At 43.3% G+C, this 9,871-nt stretch overlaps 1 pseudogene; it reads left to right on the top strand.

Annotated features, from left to right (window-relative positions):
* Positions 1 to 7,753: 7,753 nt before the first annotated feature.
* LOC101179189 lies at positions 7,754 to 8,203 on the top strand (annotated as a pseudogene).
* Positions 8,204 to 9,871: the final 1,668 nt, after the last annotated feature.

Raw genomic sequence — 9,871 nt, 5'->3', positions numbered from 1 at the left:
CTTCATCACCCAGGCTGGAGTGTGCTATCTTGGCTCACTGCAGCCTCGACCTCCTGGGCTCAGGTGCTCCTCCTGCCTCAGCCTCCTGAGTAGCTGGGACCACAGCCATGCACCACCACGACCAGCTAATTTTTTTAATTATTTGCAGAGACAAAGTCTCGCTATGTTGCCCAGGCTGATCTCAAACTCCTGGGCTCAAGTGATCGTCTCCCCTTAGGGATCCTCCCACCTCAGCCTTCCAAAGCACTGGGATTACAGACGTGAGCCACCATGCCCAGCCGAAAAGACTATTCTAGTAGAAAATGTTCTTCATGGTCTGTAATTTATCAATCTGGATTTCTAGAAATATTCATTCATTATTATTTTCCATTTTCCTATTTAAAATTTGGACAAATAAATCTGTAGAACTTAGAATGATACAGGATTTTGTTCATCTTTATGTATTCGGTTTGCAGATGTAATTCATGTAATAGTGGGAAGAGTTGGTGCATCTGAATTCTGTGCCCAGCAGGTTGCCAGGCATCTGGAACCTCTGCTGCTGAGGACATTACTGGTGCACTTGGCATCCCTTCTTTTAGCTCAGACAGAGCATATGTGGAGCCTTAGTTTCAGCATTATCCTGGCAGGCTACAACATCCAATATTTAATCCAATTTAAGACACACCTCCCCAAACCACATTTAATTTACTTTTTGAAGGGATCAAGAATATTTTTTAAGCTACAATATTTTTAAGTCAAAATAAAGCTTCCAGAGGTCATCTCTTCCTATCTCCCTAGACACATCCTAAGATAGTAGATCCCTCTCCCTCAATAGGGGATTGTGATTAGTCAGACCCGAAATAGAGTTGTATAGGGTTGGATTATGTCATCTGGTTTCTCTGAGGTCAGATTTCATAGCCCCCTGCTTTCTAAAGGGATTGCTGGGTATTGGCTCATCGAATGATTCAGAAAGAACCCGGTGCTTCTGACGCAGAGTGTCCTCAGACTCCTAATCACTGTGGACAGGAGGATTAGGTTTACAAAGAAGACCAACCTGGTCTTTTGTGGATTAGCAGCTGGGGGACCATGGGTGTCTTCCTTGTCTGGCATGTTTGGACTTCTCTAAAATGCAGACAGACCCTGGGCCCCTCCTCCTCTGAAGCCCCCTCATGAATGTATTGGGGAACTTCAGGCTTTCCCTTTTTTGGGAGCAATGGAGCTTGCAGCTGGAAAGCTCTTTGCATGACCAGACGGCGCTCGTGTGTGCCTTGTCATGCCAATAAAGTTGCTACAGTGAAGGTGACATCTTAGAAACGTATCATGAACAATGAGGGGAATCGTGCCCCTTCCCCTCTGATGTTTCGAAAGGTTAGATCTTTCTGGGCCAGACGGACAACGTTAACTCTCCTGTCTCTTAGTGTGGCAGGATTAGGGAAAGGATAAAGAGATTATAATTTTAATGGAAGACATTTTTGCCCAGAGAGAAGTCTCCAACGTAGAATCAGCCTTCCCCTGTACCCACTACTCTGCTTCACAGCCCTTGAATCAGTAGCATGAGAGGTCAACATACAGACAAGAGCAAATCACTGAATTCCCTGGGGAAATAAATACTCCCAGCACTCCATGATAGATTGCAACTAGATCAGAGCCTCCTGAGTCCCTCACTGCCTCCCTTCTATCTTCAACCCATCTGTGCTCTGTGAAACCCCATTTCTCCCCAAGGGCCTGCTGTAATACCCTCTCTTCTATGCAGGCATCATTTATCTCAATCTACCCCATATTCTCTGGTTGAGAAATTCATAAGTACTTCTAGGCTTTTCTCCACTCCCAATATCACCTTACTACATCTTATCACATTGCTTTACAATGATTTGTTTGCATTGCTTTCATTCTCCAGCAGTCTGGGAACTCCTGGTCATATGCATCTTCCTATTCTCGGTGCCTAACTTGTACCTGGCAGACAGCTGGTGTTCAATAACATTTGTTGAATAGATAAATAAATGAATGAGCAGTAGGGGTAGCAATTGCGGGTAAAGTCCAGGATTATGACTGTCATATGTGTTTAGGGAAGGGTAGCCCCTCCCCCAGCCTCAGAAAATGAGTCATGATTGTTCTAAGACTTCAATCTTCCAATTACCTTTTACCCATGATTGAATTAGAAGGAGGCAGGTATGCATTTCTTGTCTATGAAACATAAAGGAAGCCTCTAGAAGGTTCCAAAGAAGGCTTTTGCTTTCCTCATAAGAACAAAAACATATGATGTCCCCTTTTCTACCTCTTGGCTGGAGCATCTTTCTATTCGCAGTGCCTAGTTTATTATCTGGCACATAGCAGGTGTTCAGAAAATATTTGATGAAAGAAAAAATGAATGAATAAGTACCAGGGACAACTGTAGGTAAAGCCTAAGGACTACCTTGAATGTGGATATGATGGCTGGTGCTGCAGGAGCCATCTTGCCACCATGAAGGAAAGGCCGAGACTCCTAGATATATATGGGGCTGCTGAAGCAACATCCAGACCCTGTCTATCTCCAGACTTATTATTATATAAGAAAAGCAAACACCTGTGGATTTAAATCACCATTTTAAATCACCCCTATTGATTTAGAAACCAATACAGAGGTCATATTCTTTCCATTATTGCCTCTTTACCACCTACTGTGTTCAGCCACACCTCTCCTATGGGCATATCTTCATAGTATTGTAAGAGTTCACAGTCCCATAGGGAAGAAAACTTGAGATTTTCTAGGCCTGTAAATTTCTGCATTAAGTCTTTTGGTGTGACCTGATTGTTCATAAATGTATCTGAGGCTGGGCGCAATGGCTCACGCCTGTAATCCCAGCACTTTGGGAGGCCGAGGTGGGCAGATCACCTGAGGTCAGGAGTTCGAGACTAGCCTGGCCAACATGGTGAAACTCTGTCTCTACTAAAAATATAAAAATTAGCCAGGCATGGTGGCGTGCGCCTGTAATCCCAGCTACTCGGGAGGCTGAGACAGGAGAATCGCTTGAACCCAGGAGACAGAGGTTGCAATGACCCAAGATTGTGCCATTGCACTCCAGTCTGGGCAACAAGAGCAAAACTCCGTATCAAAAATAAATAAATAAATGTAACAGAGGAATGCAAGTAAAAAATTATAATGCAATGTGTTACATGTTATATTGGAGATTTTGATAAGGTGCTCCAGGAGCACATACATACAAAATAACTACTACCAATACTGAGGAGTCTGAAGAGTGTTGCATTCTCTCTTTTCAGCAACTGGGAAATTCCCACCCTCTAATCTCCTGCCACCTCCTGTTTCCTTCTGGCAATGGAGTCTAAACTCCCTTGTTCTGACTAGGTCTCTGTCACTGGCAAGTTTTAGAAATAAAACCACTAAGGAAATGACAAGTAACTACAATAAAGTCTTTGTTGTTCTCTTTCTTTACAGATTGGTTTTGTACATTCAAGACAAAAAAATATTAATTCTTCTTCAAGTTGACTATATAATAGTAGATCAAAATGTTTGTGTGAACCACGAATTTACTCTAGGGGAAATCTATTCACTGCCTGTCCTACAACCTTTCTGTCTCTTTCTTCCCCACAACAGTTCTTCATCTTTAATCCCACCCCAAACAAGGCTGTAGATGGAACTCATCAACATCGTGACAGAGAAGGTCAATAATCTGATTGATGAGTTATCCATTCGACTCTCAGTCTTGTCCATTGTAGTCTCCTGAGATGAATATATCTCATTCAGCTTTTCTGGTAGGTGTCTTGTTTTCCCACATCTTAAAATAAAACACTTGTGTATGTACGTGTGTACCTTTTGAGAGCACATGTATTAGAGTAAACTGGGACACTACACCCCAACTTTTCAGTTAGCATAGATAGGTTCTCTTGCATTACTTCTGCATCCACATTTCTTGAAGATAAGTCATTCTACAGGTCTCCAAAAGGTTAAAGAAATGTGTCTGCGGTTAGAAACAGCACTTTGGGTAGCATATGCCTTCTTGATATAGAATTAACTTGAGCTATAAGGCAAAACAAGTACCTTTCACCAAGAAAGAAAGTTTGTGGAAAAAATAGAAGATTCATCAACTAAGAATGATGGATGATTGAAGAAATACTGAAGCAGGTATTAAATATTAACATTTGTAACATGACAATGGCTGTATTTTTATATTTTGCATAAATGAATCATTGACTACTAATAAATTACTCTGTGTGATTATTCCCAGACACCAGACATCACACTATTGCCTCACCAAAAAAAACTGAAATCTTCTCAAGTCTGAATAGTGACAGAGTTGTCCCTCAAAAAGCTTCTGGAGAATCTATTTTTTAATGCAGTAAATGCAGAACACTTCCCACATTCCCCCTGTGGAAATTGAGAACAGGCTGTAACTTTTGAGGGTTTGGAAGTAGAAGAAGTGGATTAAACCCCAGGGACTGGAACTGCAGGCAGGACTGCTCTCAGCATCTGAAGTAATAGGTAAGAGAGGGGAAAACTCCCTAATGGACATGTACAGAAATTAAGGGATCTTGCCTGAACCTCTCAAGTTGAGAAACAACGGAGCGAGCAAAAGAACAAGGAAGGAAAGCAGAGACCATAGAGGATGCAGTAGGCCATGCCGCATGGGCCCACAGGGCAAAACCATCTGGAATGGAACAGATTGTTTCAGGCTGCAAATGCTGCCAGGTCACAGGATTTCTGGGATTTCTCTCTATCCCCTTGGGCAGGCTAGAAATATAATTCTAAGCATAGTCATAGTAATTATTTTTATTTTTAGGTTGTAAAAGTGAGTGTCCTTAACCAAGGAAGGCAAATGGGTCTTTATCCATCCAATCGTGACTAGAATTTTAGAAGAGTAACTCTTTGTGGAGGAGAGAGAGAGTTAAATGGCCAGAAAGTTTAAGAAACACATAATATCATCCCCTTCTCAGAGCCATATAATGTACAGAGCAAAATAATATTTGAGTTGAAAAACATCTTGTTATCTCAGTAGTTTTCATATTGATTTGAGTCACAGAACCTTTTTTGGCTTGCATTTGGGAAATCATTGCTATAGTGTAGTGGGAGATAAGCCTCTTGTCTAGCCCTGCCGGTACCCACTTCCAGACCCATTACTCAGAGATGTGCAAATGTATAGCATGTTCTCCTCTTTCTAGGAAAGACCAGAATGCAAATGATTCTAACCAGGAAGTTAAGTGTCTTTTTCAGCAATGTCAGTTGGGTATGGCTTTTAATGGGACCTATGCTTCTGCAAATTAGGTTTTCCTTAGGAAAAATATTCCCTTACTGAATCTGGATTTAGACAACACAGACTCCAGACAGGCCCTGTTGTCCTCTCTGGAAGTGCCCTCACGCTGGAAGACTGGGATTGCCAAATCCCAAACTTGACCCCTTGACAAAAAATCCCAACCTGAGCAACTAGCCCAAACTTTGGGAAATATATGACATCAAACCACTGAATTCTAGCATCTTTTAGATGACAAAGAGGAAGGTTCCAGGGATGGGGCTCAGCTAAAAGAAATAAATGTAACTCAAGTAACCATAATCTTGGGAAGAGAGCAATTCTTATGCAGGGAATGAGGAGGCAAATCTGGTTGAAGAATCTTTTCATTTCTCTTGATGTGTAAGAGATGGGGTCTGGACCCCAGGGCGGGAAACATAACCGTGCTACGTGTGAGGGGAAGAATGGCTGCTGACAGTCTAGAAAGAAGGGTACTCAGGTGGGTATCCCTGTGATGATGGGGAGCCAGATGCTGAGAGCAGTCCTGCCTGCAGTTCCGGTCCCTGGAATTTAATCCACTTCTGCTACTCCCAAACCCTCAAAAATTACAGCCTGTTCTCAACTTCCATAGGGGGACTGTGGGAAGTGTCTGTATCCACCACATTCAGGAGGAAGCAGGACAGAGAGGGACAGAGCCAGACACCGGCTGCGACAGCGGGGAAGAGCAGGGTTGTGGTCCAGGGCTGGACAACTGGATCAGGTAACAAACGAGCAGGAGACAGATGTGGAAATTACAAGGCTGGATGGACAACATGGGGTCTCAGATGAGTGTGATACGAACACCAGAGTGATGAATTGGGAACATTTGGGATATACCAACATTGCTCAACTATTTTTCTTTCCTTTCTTTTTTCTTTTCTTTTTTTGAGATGGAATTTTGCTCTAGTTGCCCAGGCTGGAGTGCAATGGTACGACCTCAGCTCACTGCTGCCTCTGCCTCCCAGGTTCAAGTGATTCTCCTGCCTCAGCCTCCAGAGTAGCTGGTATTACAGGTGCCTGCCACCACACCTGGCTAATTTTTGTATTTTTAGTAGAGATGCAGTTTCACCATGTTGGCCAGATTGGTCTCAAACTCCTGACCTCAGGTGATCCACCCGCCTTGGCCTCCCAAAGTGCTGAGATTATAGGCATGAGCCACCATGCCCAGCCCCTTGTCTATTTTTCTGCTGAATAAGAAAACAGAAAATATCTCTATTTTCTAATGAAAATATCATCTTGGCAGAAATGTCTATTAATATTCTTCACGGCCAAAAATGACAATACAAATGGTAGTGATGAATGTATAAAGGATAGTCCTTTACCCCCACGTATACTTGGAGCTAACTGCCTTTATTATGTCAGTGTTGATAAGGAATCGTTGCCTCGTTTTTCAGAGCTGTTTTAAAGTAAGCATGCTGTACGCCTTGTGATTGGTCCCCTCCACTTCGGTTGGCAGTCCTCTATGCCTTCTCAATCACAGGGGATTAAAGAAGAAAACATTTTAAAAAACCAAAATGAAAGGTGTTCCCCAATACTTCCAGAGATTTATTTTCTCTTCTTTACAAAAGAAGATATCTAGAAGATAAAGCCCAGAAGGTCCTCAGGTCTGGCAGAAAAGTGTTCTCCTGTTCAAGTATAAACCTACTGTAGAGTCCCTGTCTTTTAAATTAACATTATAATTTAACTGTCCTATGTACAGAATAGTAGTGAAATAGCCAACCAAACTGAACTTGATGCTAGATATCGTTACTCATTAAAGAAAAAATGCAAGTAACTGTAAAATTGTGTAAACACAATTTAAAACTAGCTGGGGCCAAGGCAAAGGCGACAAGGCAAAACCAAGCAGTGTTAACATTTAAGACACCGTGAATATTAACTCGGAGTCTGCTACCCACTGGGAGATCTGTGGGCCAATTTGCTTAAATTCAGAGCTAAAAACACCTTTTTAAAATGTCAAACATGCATAGGATATAAAGAAAAAGAGCAAGGTGGAGGCAATTAGCAAAAATAGAAAATTGGGGAAATGAAATTTTGGCATTTGTATTTTGATCTCACGCGGAGATAAGTGGAGCTGTGAGTCAACTGGGCACAGGGACTTCGTGTCCAAGGCTTGCCTCACATGGTTGTGCTACAGAAGCTTCCGTGGGGGGGCACGTATGTGGTCAGCTTCTGATGGTATTGGCTGCCTGACTCACCAGCAAGGGACCTAACTGAATAGCCATGGTGTCCTATATTTCAAAAGCTGTACAGAAGAGATTATGTTCGAAGCCCACTAATCATGCCGTTTTTGACCTAGGATGAGTTATTTACGTCTTAGGTAGTAATAAGTATCATTTCAAAATAGCATTTAAAGAGACATAATAAACACATTCCAAATAGCATTTGAAAAGCTAACATGTGGGCACGAGACTCCCCCAGCGGGGGCCAGTCTGTGGGGTTTGGAGCCTCCCTGTGCCCCTCGGTCCGCCCCTGTCAGCATTCTGCTTCCACACCAGCCTAACTTGCTCCTCTGCGCCATGACCACCACCACCACCTTCAAGGGTGTCGACCCCAACAGCGGGAATAGCTCCCGGGTTTTGCGGCTGCCAGATGGTGGATCCAATTTTTCATCGGGTTTTGATGAACCAACAGAACACCAAAATGGCCTCTAATATCTTTGGGACACCTGAAGAAAATCCACCTTCTTGGGCCACGTCGGCAGGTGCCAAGTCTAGAGGTGGCCGAGACGACTTGGAGTCATCTGGACTGCAGGGAAGGAACGCTTCTGAAGTGAACTCTGCAGATTCTTAGATCTGAAGGGAGAAGGTGACATTCATGAAAATGTGGACACAGACTTGCAAGGCAGCCTGGGGCCGAGGGAAGAGAAGCCCGCGCCTGCTGCACCTGTGCTGAGCCCAGTGGCCCCGGCCCCAGCACCATCCAAAGGATATCCCCCTGGTGGCAAGTCCAGCCTCGTCCTGGGTTAACTCTGCTCTGACCATCCTGAGCTTCGTTGTTTTGTTTGTTTCCCCCATGCTTGTGAACTGCACAACTTGAGCCTGACTGTACATCTTTTGGATTTATTTCATTAAAAAAGAAGCACTTTTAAAAAATAAATAAAATAAATGAAAAGACAAAATGTCAACTACATGGTTTCTATGCTATCTCTGTAAAGGCCTCTAAAGGATTTTCTACTTTTCCTCACTTTAAAAAACTTTTCCTGTGTCTTTGTTTCTGAGTGATTTCAAAGTGGCCTGGAAACCACAAAATACGTAACTCGGAGGAAGGATCAGGGTAAAGGGCTGGAGGATTCCATTCGCTGAAGTCTGTCGATGTTACCTATTGATGGAATAATGGCTATGAGGAAAGCTATAAAAGGAGCCCAGACTGAAGGCTATGGGGAACGGTGTTTGACAGGACGTGTCAAAAGATTTTAAAATGTAGATTCCATTCTAAGAATTTATCCTAAGAAAGCAATGATGGATTACACAAAGGTCTAGCGAGGAGGCTCGCAGCAGCACAGTCAATAATTATAAATGTTGGACGCACCCAGAAGCTCCAGCACTAGGGAATTAGGAAAATAAATGGCAGTACATTCAGACCAGAAAACAATCTGTCAGCATGAAAAATAAAATTGGAGAAACGTCCATATCAGCAAAAGAGAGCTGTTCACAATATGTTCTTAAGAGAATCCCTATGTAGAAACCTATGTAGGTAACCTGAATTAAAGCAGTTAGAGAAACCTAAGTGTGAGAACAGAGAGTTTATTCAAAAACATCTAACTCTGCTTCTTTCGGGCACTGTGCTGAGCACCCTAGGAGCTGCAAAGATGAAGAAAATACAGTAGTTGTCCCCAAAAAAGCACATAGTCTCCATGGAAAAGAATGACTAAAATGCCAGGTAGAAAGTAGCTAATGCCATAAATGGTGTGTGTGTGTGTGTGTGTGTGTGAGAGAGAGAGAGAGACAGAGACAGAGACAGAGAGACAGAGAGAGACAGAGACAGAGAGATGAAGATCAAGGAAGCAGTTTGGGGAAACACTTATACCAATAAGAATGACTCTGCTGAGAGAAAATGGCTAAGGAGAGGCAGTGTGGCTATGAAAGACCCCAGGGAATGGAGCCCCAATCTCTTCTGGGAAGTTTGGAGGGAAAAGTGAGAACTCAAGAGCAAATCAGGGAGAGCCCAGTCTTCCCTGCTGTGTCTAACTTGCCATGGCAAGGTTGGGTGTCTCTGTGGATTGAGGTGCTTTGCCACCACATAATGCCCAAGTTTGGAGTTCCCCAAGCTGGCATCCTAAGCCTCAGAGGAAACACTGATCTTTTTTTTTTTTGGAGATGGAATCTCACTCTGTCACCCAGGCTGGAGTGTGCAGTGGCACAATCTCAGCTCACTGCAACCTCCACCTCCCAGCTCAAGAGATCCTCCTGCCTCAGCCTCATGAATAGCTGGGATTATAGGCACATATCACCATGCCTGGCTAATTTTTGTATTTTTTAGTAGAGACGGGGTTTCACCATGTTCGCCAGGCTGGTCTTGAACTCCTGACATCAGGTGATCCACCTGCCTTGGCCTCCCAAAGTGCTGGGTTTACAGGCGTGAGCCACCGCTCCAGGCTGAAACACTACTCTCATGCACCCTGAACAAATCAGAGA

This window comes from Nomascus leucogenys, chromosome 22a (genome assembly GCF_006542625.1).
Source record: "Nomascus leucogenys isolate Asia chromosome 22a, Asia_NLE_v1, whole genome shotgun sequence".
Lineage (NCBI taxonomy): Eukaryota > Metazoa > Chordata > Mammalia > Primates > Hylobatidae > Nomascus > Nomascus leucogenys.
Note: the sequence above shows the minus strand (reverse complement) of the source record. Positions and strands in the feature narration are given on the sequence as shown.